An 18,969-nucleotide genomic window follows, 5' to 3' on the forward strand; every position below is an offset into this window, starting at 1 on the left:
ATAAAAGAAAAAGATACTTTACACCAAAGCCCCTGGACTTTTCTAGAATTGCGCAGCACTAATCTAAACTATTCATATGAGTCATAGGCTTTGCAAAAAGGCCCTGCAGTTTTACCTATTGCTGCATGAGGTCCCTATGGAGGTCAGCGGCGGTCCGGGCCAAAATCCGGCGAGGTGGTGGCCCGCCGGCGGTGGTGGAGGGGTGGAGGAGCATGAGGGAAGCGAGGGCTACCCGGGGGTGTGCTCGGTTGGGGTCGGGAACGGCCGGAGGTGGGGGCGCAGCGTGAGCAGCAGCTTGGTGGCGGTGCGGGCGGCGCTCCGGCGAGCTCGGGCGAGCGGGATCGACGGGTCGGGGTGAGGAGCTTCAGGGGGCCGAGGGCAAGTGGGTTTGGGGGTTGTTGGGGGTCGGCGCGGGCTCGAGCGGCGGTTCGGCATTGAGGGCCGAGCGGGGCCATGGAGGCGAGACGAAAGGCGCCGCGGCGGGACGGAGCAGCAGGCGGCGAGCGGGGCGGAGCGGCACGCGGTGAGTTCAGCTCGCGGCCGCGGCGGGCAACGGCGTGGCTCATGCGCATGCGGCGCGTGGCGTGCGTCGGCGATGCGGGAGGCGACGGCGCGGCGTGGGCGCAGGCGGGAGCAGGAGCGGCAGCAGCAGCGACAGCAGCAGGGGCATGTGAAGGAGTGAGTAGCGGGGCACACGCAGCACGCGCGACATGCTCGAGCGGTGCCGTGGACGATTTGAGCTCCTCCCGATTTGTGCACGGGAGCACTCCAGGAGCTTGGAGAGGGAAGCAAGGAATGACAGGCGGGCCCAATGATCAGGGTTGTTACACTCGCGCTCGCCAGGAGGTCTCCCAACGATCGATTCCAGACATCGCCAAACTTTCCTTTTTTGGAAAATTTTATTTTCACCATTTTCTATTTTTGGTAAGTAATAACTTATGTATATATAATTTTTATGTACAAACTTGTTCAGAATATCTTGTACGTATAAATTATGCTAAACATATTTGTGCAACAAAAAGTTATATATATAACTTTTCCTATAAAATAGCTATACATACAAATTATGCAAGAGAAACAAAACTTATTTAGAAAAAAGAAAGTTGTATCTATAACTTATCCAAAGTTATATAACTTTTTTTCTATAAAATAGCTATACATACAAAACTTAGGACTCTCCGGCTGCCGGGCTGGAGCTCTACGTCCACCAATCGCTCGAGAGAGAGGGAAGGGAAATGAAAAATAAATGCAGTAGGAAAAGGAATTATTTTGGAAAGATAAGCTGGGGCTCGTGACGCGGGAAGCAGGACCCACCCACGTGTCCATCGTCGGTCGCCAGTTTCGAACCTGACGGTCGGTCGCAAAACCAGATTTGCGTACCGGAACCCCTCATTGGAGATGCCAAAAAACTCTCATCAGAAACGAAAAAAATTAGCCTCACCAAATTTTTGTCACCGATGTGAATCCGTCACCAATGAGCCCTTATTAGAGACGCGTTTCTTAATTATCCACGTCTCCTGTTAGGGTTAACAGTGACACACCTTATTACTTCCACGTTTCCCATGTTGGCAACCAGCGACTCCTATGAAGAATTAAAGAAACAAAAAATAGGGGACGGAAATTGATAAAAAAGGCCATATATACATCACATAGTACCTCCTCTGATCACACGTACTGTTAGAATAATAGCGCGGAAGTCATAACCCAAGAACGCAGAACCAAATCACAAGATCACACAAACGAGAACGACACCGAGGCACGATGTTTTTTAACAAGGTTCGGCGATGTGCCTACATTCTCGGGGGCATGACTACGGACGCTCATTCCCATAAATAACAGCTACACCGACATCCGGGCACCACCGCGGCCACGCCGCCGCCCACGCCAGCCGCCCAAGTCGTCTCACGGTTACACGGTAGTGCCCTCATATGTATGGGCCCTAGGGATACAAAGTACGACTCAAACTCTATCCTTAACCTACCAAATTACAACTCAAGTCCAATTATAACCAAAGTGTACATATATTCGACACATATCTAACAAACTCCATCTTGACGAATATTCACGCCACCTTGAAGCCGTCATGCTCGAACCTCCGTGTATCTGACTTGAGTCGTCTCCCTTTGCTGCTCACTTGGAACTACCCGACGAGACCGATCCCGCCGCCTTGTCGACATTCGGACAGAACACCGCCACTATTGCATTACCATCCACAGGCGCAGGGGGAGGGCCATGGGCTAGGGTTTTGTCACCGACATCACCAGATCTGTGAGAGGAGAGGGGGGAGGACGAGTGAGAGGGATTCAGGGGGAGAGAGAGGAGACGTCGGGAGAGGGAGGGGGTATCAGGCATACGGATGGATGTGTCATTGTTCAACGGTATTGGAGAAAAATTTTGGGTCCGAAAATAGTTAATTTGGAGACGCGGCTGGACACACGAGTCTTCAATGCACGGGCGTTTCAGCTGATACATGTCTCTTCTTACATTCGATATTGGAGACGTGGATTGTTAATCCGCGTCTCCTATAACACAATGTTATAGGAGACGCGAGTTGAATATATATAGGAGACGTGGGTCTTCCTGAGAGCATTGGGAATAAACTTATAGGAGACGCTGGTTAATACGTTATTGGAGACAGTTTAGTTTGGCGTCTCCTATAGGAGTGTCTCTTTTGACACTTTCTTACATAGCGAAACAACGCTCCTGAACATGAAAGACTGAGCTAGTAGATCTTGACATTGACAAAATTACCTAAGGTGTATCATTATCAACAATTAAGGACATCACCTGCCAATTGAACAAAAAGATTGCTATAAATATGAGCGCCCCCCCCCCGCTAAGTTTAAAATGCAAACTTTGATATTATCAGATAAGCTTCGTCAATTTCGCATCGCTCCTCACCTCTCTATCTGCTACTCTTTAGGCCACCTTCTCGCTGCTGTTGTGCTCTCGGTATCGCCTCTCTGTCAATCCAATATTAATGTCGTTACGCCATGTGGAATCCCTTTTGTCCTCTTGCGTACCAAGATATATATATAGAGAGATAAGGGCAGACTATGCAATAATGCATGGAATCTCGATAGAAGGGCTATCAACCACGGATAGCATTGACCACCAAGCCATGACCCAGTGCCAATAATCCAATAAAAGGGGGACCGTTAACGCTGCTCATACAGGATACCAAATTTTGCCGGTGCTCCTGTCGAGAAATGGGAGCTGGCCATAGCCAACATGTGTGCTTACCGTTGGACCACACTGCAAATTTCTTGAGCAGGACCTGATGGCTTGGCCATTTCTTCTTGGCGCATCCAGAGGCAGTGTAGCTCCAAGACTGTGAGAGATAGAATGCCACTAAAGCATGAACCTCGGTTAAACGGGGGCCATGAATACAAAACCAGTCTGAAAATTTTATATGGGGTGTAATCAAATATCCAAATTACTAGGGGTATATAAAATTATGCAATCCCTAGAACATAATAAAATTAATACTTAAAGGGTGTAAAATGAACACTAATTTACGTCAAGATCCGTGAATGCAGTCGTGACCACCCAATTATTTAAGTCAGGGGGTGAAAAAAAATCCAATGTTAGTGTATAGAAAAGATTGTGGTATCTTGTACACTCTAACTTCTTGTGCTTATTAGGACAATACGGTTATTAGTTTATCTGAAGATATATGCTCGTCAGATTGTGGAGGAAAACTATGATCTCCATCAATCCCCAGATGTGCAGTCTTGGCTGTTAGCTCATTTTTAATTGTATGAACATTATTTAGTGTTGGGCACACAGTGGACTTGGCACATATCGTAGGTCAACTTCATTGCTAATCTGCAGGAGGAACCAATGTCCTGCCATGCAGGGAAACCGACTTTCTGAAGTGTATTCCGATGACCAGTTTTTACAGCAACTGGTGGACCACGTGCAGAACGTATCCTGCGACATCTCAATCCCAATCTCGATGTGACTATGTATATGTATATGTGATAATTATGAATTGGTCTATATATGTGGGACCAGAACGGGTGACCAGAGGGAGGTGAATGTGAGGCTTTGAAAGCTCAGCGAAAAAATTAATTCCAATTCACTGCCCAGAAGCCCTCTCTTCTAATGGTCAAGATAACATGAGTCAACTGGTGATACGCTTATCCTATAAATGATTAGGAATGCTTGACTCAAAGCGGAAGCCGAAGAAAATCCACTATTAAAAAGTGGTGAGGATATATATCGCTCGCGTTACAAATTAGTGAATCATCGCCTGAAGAGAAAATCGCATGTTTGCATGTGCATTACCTGTGCACGTGTGCATGCAGCATGCAACACGTCTAATCGGTGTTAATTTTTTTCCTCTTTTTCTTATTCTGTAGTTTTTATTCATTTTCCTTCATATTTTCTTTATTCCTTTACCTATTTCATTTTTATTCTTTTCTCCTAATACAATTTACATGATATTATTTATTTCTATCTCCTTTTATATTTTTTTCTTCTATTTTTGTTCTATTTTTAACTGGTTTCTACTTCTTCTTCCATAATTTGTATCACTCATCTTATATCTCTACAATTATATCTCAACAACTTGAGGTATTATTCAATTAATTTTTTTATTTCTCAGGGTCTAAAGCTCCATATCTCTCTACTAGTAGTCTGCAAGCCTACTGCTACTCAATGTGTTGCGGTCAGACTGGAGCTGGCTCGCCATGTGAGAGGCCATGTGCATGTGCAGCTAATGTCCATATTTTCAGTATGTCTTCGTATTTTAATGTTTCATCATTTTCTTTTCTGCGCCCTTCTCTTTCTCCGTGTGTTCGTGTTTCACGATTTTCTTTACTGCCCCTAGCTCTTTCTTGTTTTGTTTTTCTTTTCTACTATTTTTCCTGCCATTAATAGTTTCAATTTATCCCATCTATTTTCCCCTTCTGTTACACTTTCTATTTTTATCCATTCTACAAATACTTTTAGTCTTATTTATTTTTCTATTTATTTCATTTTTCTCTTTTTACTTAATTATTCTTTTCTTCTATTCCTAAGCGGATGGTTCCTTTATTTTATAACCCATATCACTCTTCTTTACTCCCTGTGTCTACATAAATTCATAAATGGTTTTTTAGAAAAGGACTGTGCCTCACATGTTCGTTAATATTTGTCAATTTCATGTTTTCTTATTTTAATATTTTTTCTTCCATATTTTTCCTTTCATTTTTCCTTCTGTTATTTGTTTTCTCACTTTTAACATGTCTTTTCTTCTATTTTCTTTTCTCCTTTTTTATTTTTAGTTTTCTTCCTTGTATTCTACGCTAACTTAGTTTTCTTCCATGTATTCTACGCTAACTTTTCTGGATTACATTTTTATTTCTTTTCTTGCGAATATTTTATCCTAATTCGTGAGTTCATATGACTGATATTTGAAATTATATTTTTCTTTGATATGCTAACTTATTTAGCACATGTATCTATGTGCTATTTTTATGTGTGAAATTATCATAAATTATATATTATTAAATATATATTTGATTGTATTTTATGTAAAAAAATTTATCTGTGTGTAACTAATTTGTTCGCAATGAAAAGTTATTTGTTCGCTTTCTAGATTAAATTGTTCCGTGATGTTGACCTATTTGTTCGTAGTATTAATTTTTATTATTTACTCTATACAATTAAATGTTCGCGATGTGTAATATTTTGTTCATTGTATATTGTTATTTTTTCGATATGTTTAACTTTTTGTTAGCAGAAAGTAAAAAATTTTCATGTTCTTAAAATATTTGTTTCCGGTTTATGAAATTTAGTATTTGGTACTTAAAAATGCTTTTAAAAAATTTCATGCAAATATAGGCAAGTGTGGTCTTTTTTTGGAGATCTTGTGATAAGGAAGATAATAGTGCAATCCATGTTTAATATGGACGCTCCATTTATTGGTTATAACTTTTTTAGTTTTAGATTTGCATGCATGTAAATGATGTCGGTACTTTTGTCATTTTCTGCATGCAAAAACGAATTCCTTCAATTTAGCAGGCAACATGTGCAATAGTTAAATATTAATGGGTCAGCACAAAATAGTATTATCTCGTGCCACGTGCTTGCTTGGTTATCCGAGCCAATTGACCATTGCATGCTATGCGGACGGTGAATGTGCTGCTAGCAAAGACAGCATGACAAGTTCTACTATTTTTTACGGTGAGCGCAACTTATACACTTTTCGCTATGTGGTGCCTATCACTTTGTTTTCTTTTCTCTCTGTTCATGTTCTATATTTTTATTTTTTTCTGCTATTCTTTTTTCTCTTTCCTAGTTCTTTCCATCCATTTTTATTTTCATTTATTTTCCCACATCTTCTGTATCTGTTTATTTATTATTTTGTCTTCATTTTATTTCCTGATTATGAGCCTCACATACATAATCTTCACCTGAATTTATAATTTATTCTTTTATAATTTATGTTAGCCATATTTTTTTTATATAATCACATGTTAACCAATCTATACTTATCTTTTGTTACAGTAGTACAGAATTATTTGTGCATATTTTAAGAACAAGTCATACAATGTATTCTAATTTATTTATATTCCAGACTCATAAGTTGGTATGTGAAATGATTATAACTTTTATATACTAACTTGTTTAGCACGTGTATATATGCTCATAATAATATTTTTACTACGTAGTTGCATTTGTTCTTCATGTAAAATTATTTTCTACATGTAACTAATTTATTCCCAATGTCAAATTATTTGTTCGCCTTATAGATTAAATTGTTCCGTGACATTGATCCATTTATTCTCATATGTAGCTGCATTTGTTTCTCATGTAAAATTATTTTTCTGCGTATAACTAATTTATTCACAATTTTAAATTATTTATTTCCTTTATAGATTAAGTTTTTCCATGACATTTTCTATTTGTTCGTGATATTTTCAGTTAAAATTTTGTTTGTAGTACATTATTATCTGTTCGTCATGTTTAATTTTCTGTGCCTAGAAAATAATCATTTGTTCATGTTGTTAAAATATTTATTCCTAGTAGCTAAAAATAATTATTTAGTATTAAAAATATTTTTCAAAAATATCGTGCAAACATAAGCAAGTTATGTCTTGTTTTAAAGATATTATCATAAAAAAGATAATGATGCAATCGAAATTTAATTTGGATGCACAATTTAAAATTTATTGATTTTTCTGAATGTGAACTCCCCTTGCATGTGAGTGATATCACCAATTTATCTTCACCTGCATGCATGCATTTATTATTGAAAAGACTAAACACATGTTAAGAAAAGTAATACTCCTTCCATTTTTATTAGATATCATATTTTATCTGGGTACACGGATCAAGGAGATAGTTAAACACACAATAATCTTCTCACATGTGAGTTAGGCCTTGTTTAGATTCCAAAATTTTTGAGCCCTACATTAACTTCGAGTGTTTGACCACTAATTAGGAGTGTGGGTGACTGACAAAACACATTCCACAACCCTCGGATGTAATTATGAGATTAATCTTTTAAGCCTAATTAGACCATGACTAGATAATGTCGTGCTACAGCAAACAATCTCTAATGATGGATTAATTAGGTTTAATAGATTCGTCTTGTGATTTTCCCGTCCATTCATGTAATTAGTTTTATAATTTGATCATGTTTAGTCCTTATAATTTTTGGTTGAAAATTACTACAGTAAATTTTGTCCAAATGTTTGCAGAATTTAAACACACGCTTAATATTTGTCGGTTAACGCCACTGGTTGATTAATTCCGCGTCGTAATCTCCCACGCATGCAAGCTGACACCCACTCTACCTCCCCTACATGCAAATCCACACACGCATGCAAGTCTCCCACATGAGATGCAAATCCAGCGACAGCTCAATGCTGCTCGCGCTTGCCGAGGCGTAAATGTAGCATCTTTAATTGCAATATCTCTTGCACCGAAGCAAGATTATGAGTTAAAATCAGAATCGGTAATGCCGGTTAGCGCAGAAACAGTCGAAACGAAATTCTGGTAACGGGCCTGAGATTTGGCCCATCAGCAACGTGCATATTTTCGGATCTATCGAGAAGGAAATTAATTTCGTTTCCAGGTGACGCTTGGCGCTATTGTCGCCTGAAGCGACGCCTAACCCCGCCCAGCAAAAGGACTCTCCAAACAAAATAAAACAAACACTGATTAACCTTTTTTTTAAATAAGCATGCAAAGGTTAGCTAAAAGTAGCAAGATTAAAAAACTAACTAAGCATGCATGGAGTAACTAAGATTAGCAGAAATTAGCAAGAGTAACAACTAATTAAAACTAGCTAACTCTAACTTATTAGCATAATCTAGGAAACAAGAAATAAAACAGATAAACAAAAGAAAGAAGGAAACGCTCACAGTGGGCTGCTTTCCTTTGCTCCGTGCGTGGCACAGCTGGGCATGCTGCCCTGCCTTTCAGCCCGCCCAAGCCAGCCCCAAGCTGGGCTGCCTGATGTGCTTTACGTGGGCTGCTACTGCGCGAGCTGGCCTGCCTGGCCTGTGCTGCAGGCGCGTGTGCTGCTCCGCCTCGGTGTGACTAGCTGTCACCGAAGGCGACAAATCTTTTCCATATCTCTAAATACGATTCACGCGACAAAAGCTGCCCGGCCAGCGTGTCCACATCACCCGTTTTTTCCGGCCGTTCGATTGAGCGCACTAACGGTCTAGATCTTGCAAATCCAAAGATTTTTATAAAAAACCCTTGTACTAATAGAAAATCAACACGCAGTCCCTCTAGCACGTCGACCCACGCCTTGCCGGCCGCCCCCGCTCCTGCTCCGCCACCGCACCTGGAGGAGCCGCCGCCGCTCCACCGCACCGCTTGCCGGGGATCTGCTCCCCGCCATGGCCTCGCGCGGGCACCCGCCATGGCTGCCGGCCAGGAAGGGGGGAGGAGGACGCGCCAAATTGGGCCGCCACGGAGCTCAAGGACGGCGCCGCCACCGCCGTAGCCGGACGTCGATGCCACCAGATCCGGCCGACGCCGCCACGGGCCGAGCTCGAGGCCGTCGGATCTGACCAGCCCCACCGTGGAAGGGCACTGGAAGAGGGAGCCGGAGAGGTCCGAGTGCCAGGCGCCGCAATTCCGCCGCTACGCTCGAGCTCGAGCGCGCACGCGCGGCGGCGCTGCCCTCCTCGAAAACCATGGCGAGGAGGCGACGGAGTCACTGTGGTTGTGGCGAGCTCGTGCTTCTGCGGGTTGGCGCGGTCCTCATTGCGGGCGTGTGTGCGGTGTCGTGCACCTCCATCCCGGCCGAGCGACGCGCCAGGAGCAGCTTCGAGTTTGGCTCCTTGCACGCGTCGGCGCCGCAGTTCCCGTTCGGTTCCTTCCCGAGGCCGGCGTCATCGCCACGGCGCAGCTCCTAAGCTCGATCTCATTTCCATGGTGGCATGCTGCTCGGCTGCTAGCTCTGCTATTTGATTGGAGGGGGGTTGGAGGGGGAGAAAAAAAAAGGAGGCGCAGGTGCTAGCTTCCTGCGGTGGTGGGAAAAGCAAGAACACAAGGGGGGGGGGGGGGTGGGAGAGCTCGTACTTGCTGGATTGCTCACGTAGAGAAGGGAGCTGTCGCCTGCTTGTTTGGTGCGGAGAAGCAAAAAAAAATCAGAGTGAGGAGAGGAGTCTGCCAACAGAGAGAGAGAATGAAAGAGAGCTGCTGCTGCCTCGTGGCCTTTTGTCCACGACAGAGAGGCGGTGAGTGAGAGAGAGAGGTGAATTTTCTGCACACACCGACAGAGTAAATGGGAGAGGTGCGTGCATGTGTGTTTGCTGTGTCCACCGATGGAGAGAGAGATGATACTCTGCTGTTGGCTTGCTTAGGAAATGGATTAGCGCAAGGTTCGCGGTGCAAGGAAGTGCAAGGAAGCACAAGTCAGGCTGAGGTGCCCTCCTTATCCTTGCTTGGTTTTGTAGCCCGTGTTGTGCCTCTGATCTCTGATGGAGCACTGACTCCGCTTCTCTTCAGCTTTTTTTCAACTTATTTTCTCTCACAAAACATTATTGAAACACCCAACAGAAGTGCTTTTCACCGCAGAGAATAGGCTGTATAGTGCCGGTGAGCAGAGCTCGAGCGAGCAGAGGGTAGAGCAAAGCAGTAATCTTACTATACGATTTTCGCAACAAAAGGTGGGCGGAGAGCGTGGCCACATCCACTACTGGAAAAAGGCCCTTAGGCACCGGTTGAATAGGGCCTTAGGTACCGGTTTTTCCAACCGGTACCCCCGCAACCGAGACCAAAGGCTCTTGCCTTTAGCACCGGGTAACACAACTGGTACCAATGGCATTCATTTTTGTCAAAAATATGCATGCGGTGGTGGTTGGGATTCGAACTTGTGACTTCTTGCGTCAGTGCACCTTTCTTACCATCTCACCTACACATCACTTATGATGGGAAGAGAGATATTTTCCTTTTGAAGTAACCCTTGGATGAGCCTTAGGTACCGGTTGGTAACACCAACCGGTACCTAAGGCTCTTAAGGTACCGGTTGGTAACACCAACCGGTACCTAAGGCTCATCCATAGGTACCGGTTGATGGTACCTCCCGGTACTAATGTAAAATTTACCACCCGGTACCTATGGTGAGCCTTAGGTACCGGTTGGTGTTACCAACCGGTACCTAAGGCTCATCCATAAATTCCATCAACCCCAAAAGTACCAGTATGAAGATGAACCGGTACCTATGCTAGTATAGGTACCGGTTCATTTTCATACCGGTATTTTTAGAGTGGACCTTTGGCTTATTTTCTATTAGTGATCGGTTGCTCCTCTCCGAGCCATCGGATCGGGCTCGCGAACGGTCCAGATTATGCGTTTTTCAATTTTTTTCGAAAAAACCCTAGAGCTTTAGCAGAATTAACCCGCAATCCTCGTCTCCAGCTCAGCTCGGCCGACGCACCCCGGCCATGAGAGCAGCACGCGCCGCGGGGCCCTCGGATCGCAGCGCCTCCCGCCAGGCAGCCGCGATGCCGCACCAAGCTTCCCACCAGGCTACCGTGCCGCTCCACCGAGCTGCATCGTCGCACCACCGCCCAACCTGGCTCCACCGTCACGAAGCCCTGCTCGCCGCCGTCGCCGGAACGCGCCGGCGTGGCCGAACCCCGCCACAGCGACACCCTGCTCGGTGCCGTCGCCGGTCCGTGCCGGTCGCACATCAAGGCAAGAGCAGCAACGGCAGCGGAGGCGAAGGCGGCAGCTACGCGAGCAAGCCGTGGCACCCGCCGCTACTCACCGCTGGCACTAAATGCTTCGGCCAGCGGTACACAAGCATATCAAATGCTATTCTAAAATAGTTTATTCGTGTTACACGATTATAGAACAAATCATTGTATTGTAACCAAAGGTGTTTTAGAATTCCAAATAGATTTTGTTCGGTTACAATTTTCTTTTCTTTAAGAAGCCACACAACTTCTTCAAAAAAGGAATCCTAAATATTCTCTTTTTTAAAACCAAAAAAATGTTGCCATCCTATTTTATGCTACATTAGCGTAATCAAAGAGACTTCATATGGAACCCATATGCGATAATATGCAAACATAACATCAACATGATGTTCATATGAACAAGGGTTAATTGGATCTGTGCCATTATAACTTTACCGTATTTGAAGCGCGCCATTACTTCTCGAGAACTATGTCAGTGCCATTACAATTTCACACTTTCTCGAAACATGCCATTTCGTACCGTTTCGATGTGTTTATGAAAAACTTTGGACCAAAATGCCCTCGTCTTCAACCTCTGCGCTATCGCCCGTGCCCGTGCACATACTACTCGGGTCCTCCTCGCCGAGAGGGCTCGTGCTCGCGTGCGCCGGCCTCCTCCACCGAGGCGACATCGACGGCGCTCGGCGCGCGGCAGCCGAAGTCCTGTCCACCGCCGACCCGCGGAGCGACGCAGCCAACCGCCTCGCGCACCACTTCACCCGCGCTCTCACCTGCCGCGTGGACGGCGACGATAGGGCCGCAGGGAGGTCGTCGCCGAGCCCGCTGGTGGAGCGGCTTCTTCTTCTTCGACCTCGATACCGCACACGGCGTGTAGTGGCCACCGCTCCTGCAGGCCATCGCCGACCGCGCGGACCCTAATCTCGGCCCGCCCGAGGTCCGGATCACGGGCGCCGGTCCCGACCGCGACTTGCCCCTACGCACCGGCGACCGTTTCCATGCCTTCGCCGGCTCCCTCAACCTCCCATTCCGCTTCCACCCTCTCCTCCTCCCCTGCACCACGCAGCTCGCCGACAACCCAGCCACGGAGCTGGAGCTGCACCCGGAAGAGACACTGGCCGTCGACTGCGTGCTATTCTTGCACAAGCTCGGCAGCGATGGCAAGGTCGCGGCGTTCCTGAACTGGTCAAATCCATGAACCCCTCTATGGTGACCCTCACCGAGAGGGAAGCGAGCATCGGCAGCGACTGCCCGGAGGACGACCTGCACCGGCGGGTGGCCGCGGCGGTGGACTACTACTCGGCGGTGTTCGATGCCCTGGAGGCGACGGTGTCGCCGGGCAGCGCTAACTGTCTCGCGGACGAGCAGGAGGTCCTCGGCCAGGATATCGACGCGGTGGTGGCGCCGGGAGGACACGGGGGCCGGCGAGCCCGAGGGTTCGAGTCCTGGGCCACCGCTGCTCGCGCTGCCGGCCTCTCGCCACGGCCGCTGAGCGTGTTTGCGATGTCGCAGGCACGGCTGCTGGTGCGGCTGCACAGGCACCGCGGCCCCCCGCGCTCGCCCGAGCGCCGCCGCGCGCTGCAGGGAGGGAAGAAGGGGAGGGGAGGGGGCGGCGCTGTAGGGAGAGGAGGGGGCGTACCTTAGACAGGATAGGGGAGAGATGGGATAGGGGTGGGAGGTTGAAGACGAGGGCATTTTGGTCCAAAGTTTTTCATAAACACATCGAAACGGTACAGAATGGCATGTTTTGAATAAGTGTGAAATTGTAATGGCACTGTCATAGTTTCTCGAAAAGTAATGGCGCGCTTCAAATGCGGTAAAATTATAATGGTACAGACCCAATTAACCCTATGAACAAATACTATGAGTACATTCTAAATATTCCATTTTTGCCCTTCTATGCATTGTTTAATTAGAACAAATTCTAAATACATTCTATAAATTCATCCAAATGCATACAAATTAACCAAAAGTGATCGAACATGTCTTCATGCCCAAACCCATTGAAATGAAACGTCTTCAAATTAAAAAATGTTCAGCATAAAGAGCAACCTACAACTTCGCTACAGAGCAAATTGAGAAACCCGAAGCTCTATAGTAAATCACCCATTGAACCTATAATTGGAACACCGAAACGTCTTCAAATAAAAAAGTGCTCGATATAAAAGTTGCTTGAAATTCAAAATGCTTCTACAATTCATTTATAAAAATAGCTATACAACCGCATGCGAAAAAAATCCAAACATATCAGGGGTACATCCTATGGCAACTCGCGGCAATGCCGCGAGGTTTTCTAGTCACCTGAAGAAGCGAGAATAATTATTGGGCTGCAGCCCACTAGTTTAGTTGTCCACTCAAGGTGGAGCATTACATGCAAAACAGACAAAATTGATGATATTATTCTACGTGCATGTAGATTCAAAACTAAAAAAATATAAATCTTAAATCATGAATCTAAATTAAATTATAATTGCAATAATATATTTTTGCAATAAGATCTTCAAAATAAGACCACACTTAATTATATTTCAATAATATTTTTAAAACTATTTTTGTTATGTAATAATTAGTTTTATCTACTGCGAACACATACTTGTACAACTGGAACAAATGATTCTTTTTACGAATAAAAATATTAAATATAATGAACAAATAAATAGTATATTACAAACAAAATATTAAACATCGGGAACATTTAATTATATAACATAAAAAAAAATATTGCGAACAAATGAGACCATATCACTGAATAATTTAGTCTACAAAAGTGAACAAAATAATTGCATACCAGAACATGAAATATGTCTACATCATGAATAAATTATTATTTCATGTGAAATAAATATATACACATGAAAAAAGTTAGTATATAAAAGTAAATAAATGTACAAGTATAAAATAAGGCGACAGGCCCTGACGGTATTCCAGTCGAGGTGTGGAGGTGCCTAGGTGATATAGCTATAGTTTGGCTAACAAAACTTTTCAACCGTATTTTTCGGTCGAACAAGATGCCTGAAGAGTGGAGAAGGAGTATATTGGTGCTGATCTACAAGAACAAAGGGGATATTCAAAGCTGCACCAACTACCAGGGAATTAAATTGATGAGCCATACTATGAAGCTATGGGAGAGAGTTATTAAGCATCGTTTGAGAGGGATGACGCGGGTCACTATGAACTAGTTTGGTTTCATGCCTGGAAGGTCAACCATAGAAGCAATTTTTCTAATAAGACATGTTATGGAGCGGTATAGAGAGCAGAAGAAGGACCTACACATGGTTTTCATTGACTTGGATAAGGCTTATGACAAGATACCACGGAATGTGATGTGGTGGGCTTTGGATAGGCATAAAGTCCCAACAAAGTATGTGGCCCTCGTTAAGGACATGTACAATAATGTAATGACTAGGGTCCGAACAAGTGATGGTGACATAGATGACTTTCCGATTAAGATAGGACTACATCAAGGATCAGCTTTGAGCCCGTATCTTTTTGCCCTAGTGATGGAAGAGGTCACAAGAGATATACAAGGTGATATTCCTTGGTGTATGCTTTTCGTTGATGATGTCGTGTTAGTTGATGAAAGCCGTGCGGGAGTGAATAGGAAGCTGGAGTTGTGGCGGCAAATGCTAGAGTCCAAAGGTTTTAGACTTAGCAGGACTAAAACTGAGTATATGAGGTGTGACTTCGGCGCCACTCATGAGGAGGGATGTGTTAGTTTGGAAGGCTAAGTAGTGCCCAAGAGGAATACCTTTCGATATTTGGGATTGATGCTACAGAGAGATGGAGATATTGATGAGGATGTTAGTCATAGAATCAAAGCGGGATGGATGAAGTGGTGCCAAGCATCTGGCGTCCTTTGTGACAAGAAGGTACCTCAGAAGTTAAAAGGCAAGTTTTATAGAACGGCGATTAGACCGGCAATGTTGTATGGTAGGGAATATTGGCCTACAAAAGGCGGCACGTCCAACAATTAAGTGTTGCAGAAATGCGCATGTTGCGTTGGATTTGTGGGCATACAAGGATGGATCGAGTTCGAAATGATGATATACGGGATAAGCTAGGGATAGCACCAATTGAAGAAAAGCTTATCCAACACCGGCTGAGATGGTTTGGACATGTCCAACGGAGACCGCCAGAGGCACCAGTGCATAGTGGTATCCTAAAGCACGACGGTAATATGAGGAGAGGCAGGGGCCAGCCGAAGTTGACATGGGAAGAAACAATTAGAAGAGACTTGAAAGACTGGAGTATACCTAGAAATTTGTCCTTGGATAGGAGTGCTTGGAAAACCGCGATTCACGTGCCAGAACTATGAATAATGGTCTTTGTTGGGTTTCAAGTCTAGTCTACCCCAACTTGTTTGGGATTAAAAGGCTTTGTTGATGTTGATGTTGATGTTGATATAAAAGTAAATAAATCATTCTGCATCATCAACTAACAATGAGTCAATAATACAGATGAATTAGTATAAATTAAACCTAAGTCATTCTTCGATGTGATGAATAAAACGTTCGCTATAAGAAAAATCAAATATAGATTTTTTAACATTAAATTATATAAGAATTAAAGTAGATAAAGTAAATTATTAAAAAACAAATTACAATCATGTAAGGAATATATATGTGAGGTTTATAATAAAAAAGGAGGTAGAGAAAAAAAATAAATAGTACACGCACTAGGGATTAGCAGAAAAAGAAACAAATAAATAGAAGAGTAGAAGTTAAGACGAAGAAAAAGAACGTAAGAAGAAAAATACCCATGACCTTTTGTAATAAAGAAAAAAAATAATAAAAAAGAGAAAGAGCGTTGTATCCTACTAGTCTTCCATATAACTATATTTTTCTATATCTGATAACCACAAATCTGACAACCAGATTTGACAAGAAAGGCACGTTCTTTCACTTGGTGCACCCAAATACCTGTTCTCTATGTCAGACCTGCTATATGCATTATTCATGGGGCACAAGTTGTACCGATAGTTATGAGCTGATTTATTTTATTAGTCCGTGTGGTTCCTTCAGGCGATGGACAATATATTTGTAGCGCGGGTGATGCATAGCCCCGCGGGCTCCGTCTGCGCCGCTGACTCCCAAGCACCTGGATGGCTGCGCCGCCGCTCACTTGGTAGGCTGCCTGCGTGTGCCGCCGCTTGCCGCAGGCACAACGCACGAGCGCCGCGCGTCGCGCAAGCGCTCTGCTGCTCGGGATCAGGCAGTGAGCACCCCGCTGTTGTCTCCCCTCCCTGAGCTCGGTATCCACCCAATGAACAAAGAGAGAAAAAGAACTCGAGGGGAAGAACAAAAGAACCACTGAGACTTCAGATCCAAAATACTCACTCAAATAACAACGATTCGAAACCAAACTCAAGTAACAGAATCACAACCATAGGGACTAACAGATACAAGAAAAAATTCGCGAAACGGTGGAGTAAAATTTGCAAATCGAAAATCGCACAAAAATACCCTAAAAATCGCAGAAAAAGAAAAACACCGAGAACAAGAATATGAACTCCAAAATCACTGGATCTTGACGCCCATCGGACAAAAGGAGGTTAGTGCCTCCATTTTCAACAAAATCTCTAACAAACCCTAACACGAAAATCATAAGGAAAAAATAAAAATGAGAGAGGGGAGTGTTGACACTGTTTTTTGACACATGCCAAGAAAGATAATATTATGAAGGAAATGTTGTCGATTTGGAAGAAACCAAAACTTGTACAATATCAGGGCTGATTTGAATGCAGCCGACGCGTCAGAAGAATTTTCCGTGAAGATGCTGGTCCATGCATTTTGGTGATCGGCAGATGAGAGTTGCCGATGAGTCAGGAAGAAGGAAGGAAGTCCGAACTTTACAAGGATTTTGATGATTCGGTTGTAATCTTTAGTATAGTTTGTTTTAGAAAGTATTTACTTTTTAGTCAAGTAATGTATTTGCCGTAATCGGCTAGAATTTGTTAGCGTAGACTATATATAACAGTTGTACGGGACCGGAAAAACTTGATACACATCCAATACAACAAACCCTTTACAATTTCCTTGCACTTTACTTTTCCTGTCGGCGACTTCGCTATTTTCTTTTCGGCGAGTTCTTTCAAGTTGATCAAGGACGTCTCACATTCGAGCGACTTGATTTGCTAGTGAGTTTTTGTTTTACCGAGTATATTTGAGCTTTAGCTACCGGGCGCATCGCTGTGGCTTCGTTCAAATCTATTCAAAAGTTATCGAGTTTATCTAGGCTTTGATCTCGGGCGCATCGCTATTTTCTCATCTAGATTTATTCACAATTTATTGATATCGGCTAGATTTGTAGGCTTTTTCCTATGTTTTTAGCCATTATCACATTTATCTACTTAGAAACATATTAGATCGGCTATAGAATTTGCAGCAACATCTTGTTATCACAATGGCCGGTTTAGATCTGTTTCGAGCCACATTATCTAAGTTACACATTCGTAGCTTAGATCTTGTTACACACGTGCAATCGGCTCCTATTAGCTGATTTTGTCGTTTTCCGCATCGGCTGAAACTGCCGACGCGCTCGCTTATTCTGTACCCACATTTAATATTCTTTTGTTGTTTTCCCTATCGGCAGAACCTACCGATACACCTGTGTGAGAGATATTAGAATTTAACTTTGTTTTATTCCTTGTCAATTGCAGGTCAAATTAACTGGCACGCTTGGTTAACTTTCCGGAGCTTGGCGAGCACTTGTCCTCGGATTCCAGTGTGTTGATTTTTGCGTCAACACATCTTTTGGCATGCCCGGTGGGACAGAAGCTTCAACATGGCAAAAATTAGTACTGAAACTGAAGTCAGTGAAGACAACTACGTCCCTGTTGATGAAATCAAGCTCAAAGAAGACCAACAAAAAGAATATCTTGAATCTGTTGAGAAATACAAGCGTGAATGTCTCAAGTCATTCAGCACAACTAGATATGGTGATGTGATCAAGAAGTTTGACTTCCCATCTTTCTAGCCATTGACAAAGACATAGCGTGAGAATAAGATGATAGATGCGGTGTCTCAAGCTGTAGCGCAAGCATTCATCAAGAGCTCGACAGTCATGGGTAACACGGTGCACAATGCAGTAGTCAAAACCTTCGCGGAGGGTACGTTCCCAAGCTGTGTGGGTTCTTGTTATATACAGCCAGATCAGATGAACTATGTTCCTCTAGAAGTGTCTATGGCAGCAGCTTTGTCGGCTCCAAATAGCCAATCAGAAGCGAGTAATAGTCAAGCATCAACGCAGGCTACTACTGCAACATCAACAGCTCCAACGGCTCCTATCTATTCAACTCCCAAGCCTGCTCCTATAGTTGTGCAGGGAGGATCTGCATCTGGATATCCAAAAGAATGGAATCTAGTGACTGTGTATGGTATGCCATCTGATTTCTTTACTTCACAGTCCAATGCACAGTTTAATGTATCGGTTACTCAACCGATGGTTCCTCAGTCTGATGCATCGGCTACTCAGCCGATGGTCTCCAAGCAAGGTGCATCGGCAGCACAGCCGACTGCTCCGAATACATGGAGTCTACAGATGGCTGCACAATCCAATGCATCGGCGCCACCGCCGATGACCCCACGACAGCATCTTGCGATCATGCTCCAACCCAAGTCTCCTTTAGAAATTCTGATTTCAATGTCTCCTCATCAAGGTTGAGTCAATTGGGTTTTCCATGATCAGGCAACTGGAATATTGCGATATGTCAATGTGCCATACATGGACTCTACTAGTCAGCAGTCAGCTAGTCCGTCGGCTCAACAACCGGCGACCTCTTCCGCGCTGGCAATGACTCAGCAGTCGCCCAATCAGG

The 18,969-nt window shown here is 44.1% G+C and overlaps 1 pseudogene; it reads left to right on the plus strand.

Moving 5' to 3' along the window:
* The first annotated feature begins 595 nt into the window (after nt 1–595).
* LOC120645599 lies at nt 596–18,128 on the plus strand (annotated as a pseudogene).
* Nucleotides 18,129–18,969: the final 841 nt, after the last annotated feature.

Source organism: Panicum virgatum, chromosome 8K, assembly GCF_016808335.1.
Source record: "Panicum virgatum strain AP13 chromosome 8K, P.virgatum_v5, whole genome shotgun sequence".
NCBI classification, from domain to species: Eukaryota; Viridiplantae; Streptophyta; class Magnoliopsida; order Poales; family Poaceae; genus Panicum; species Panicum virgatum.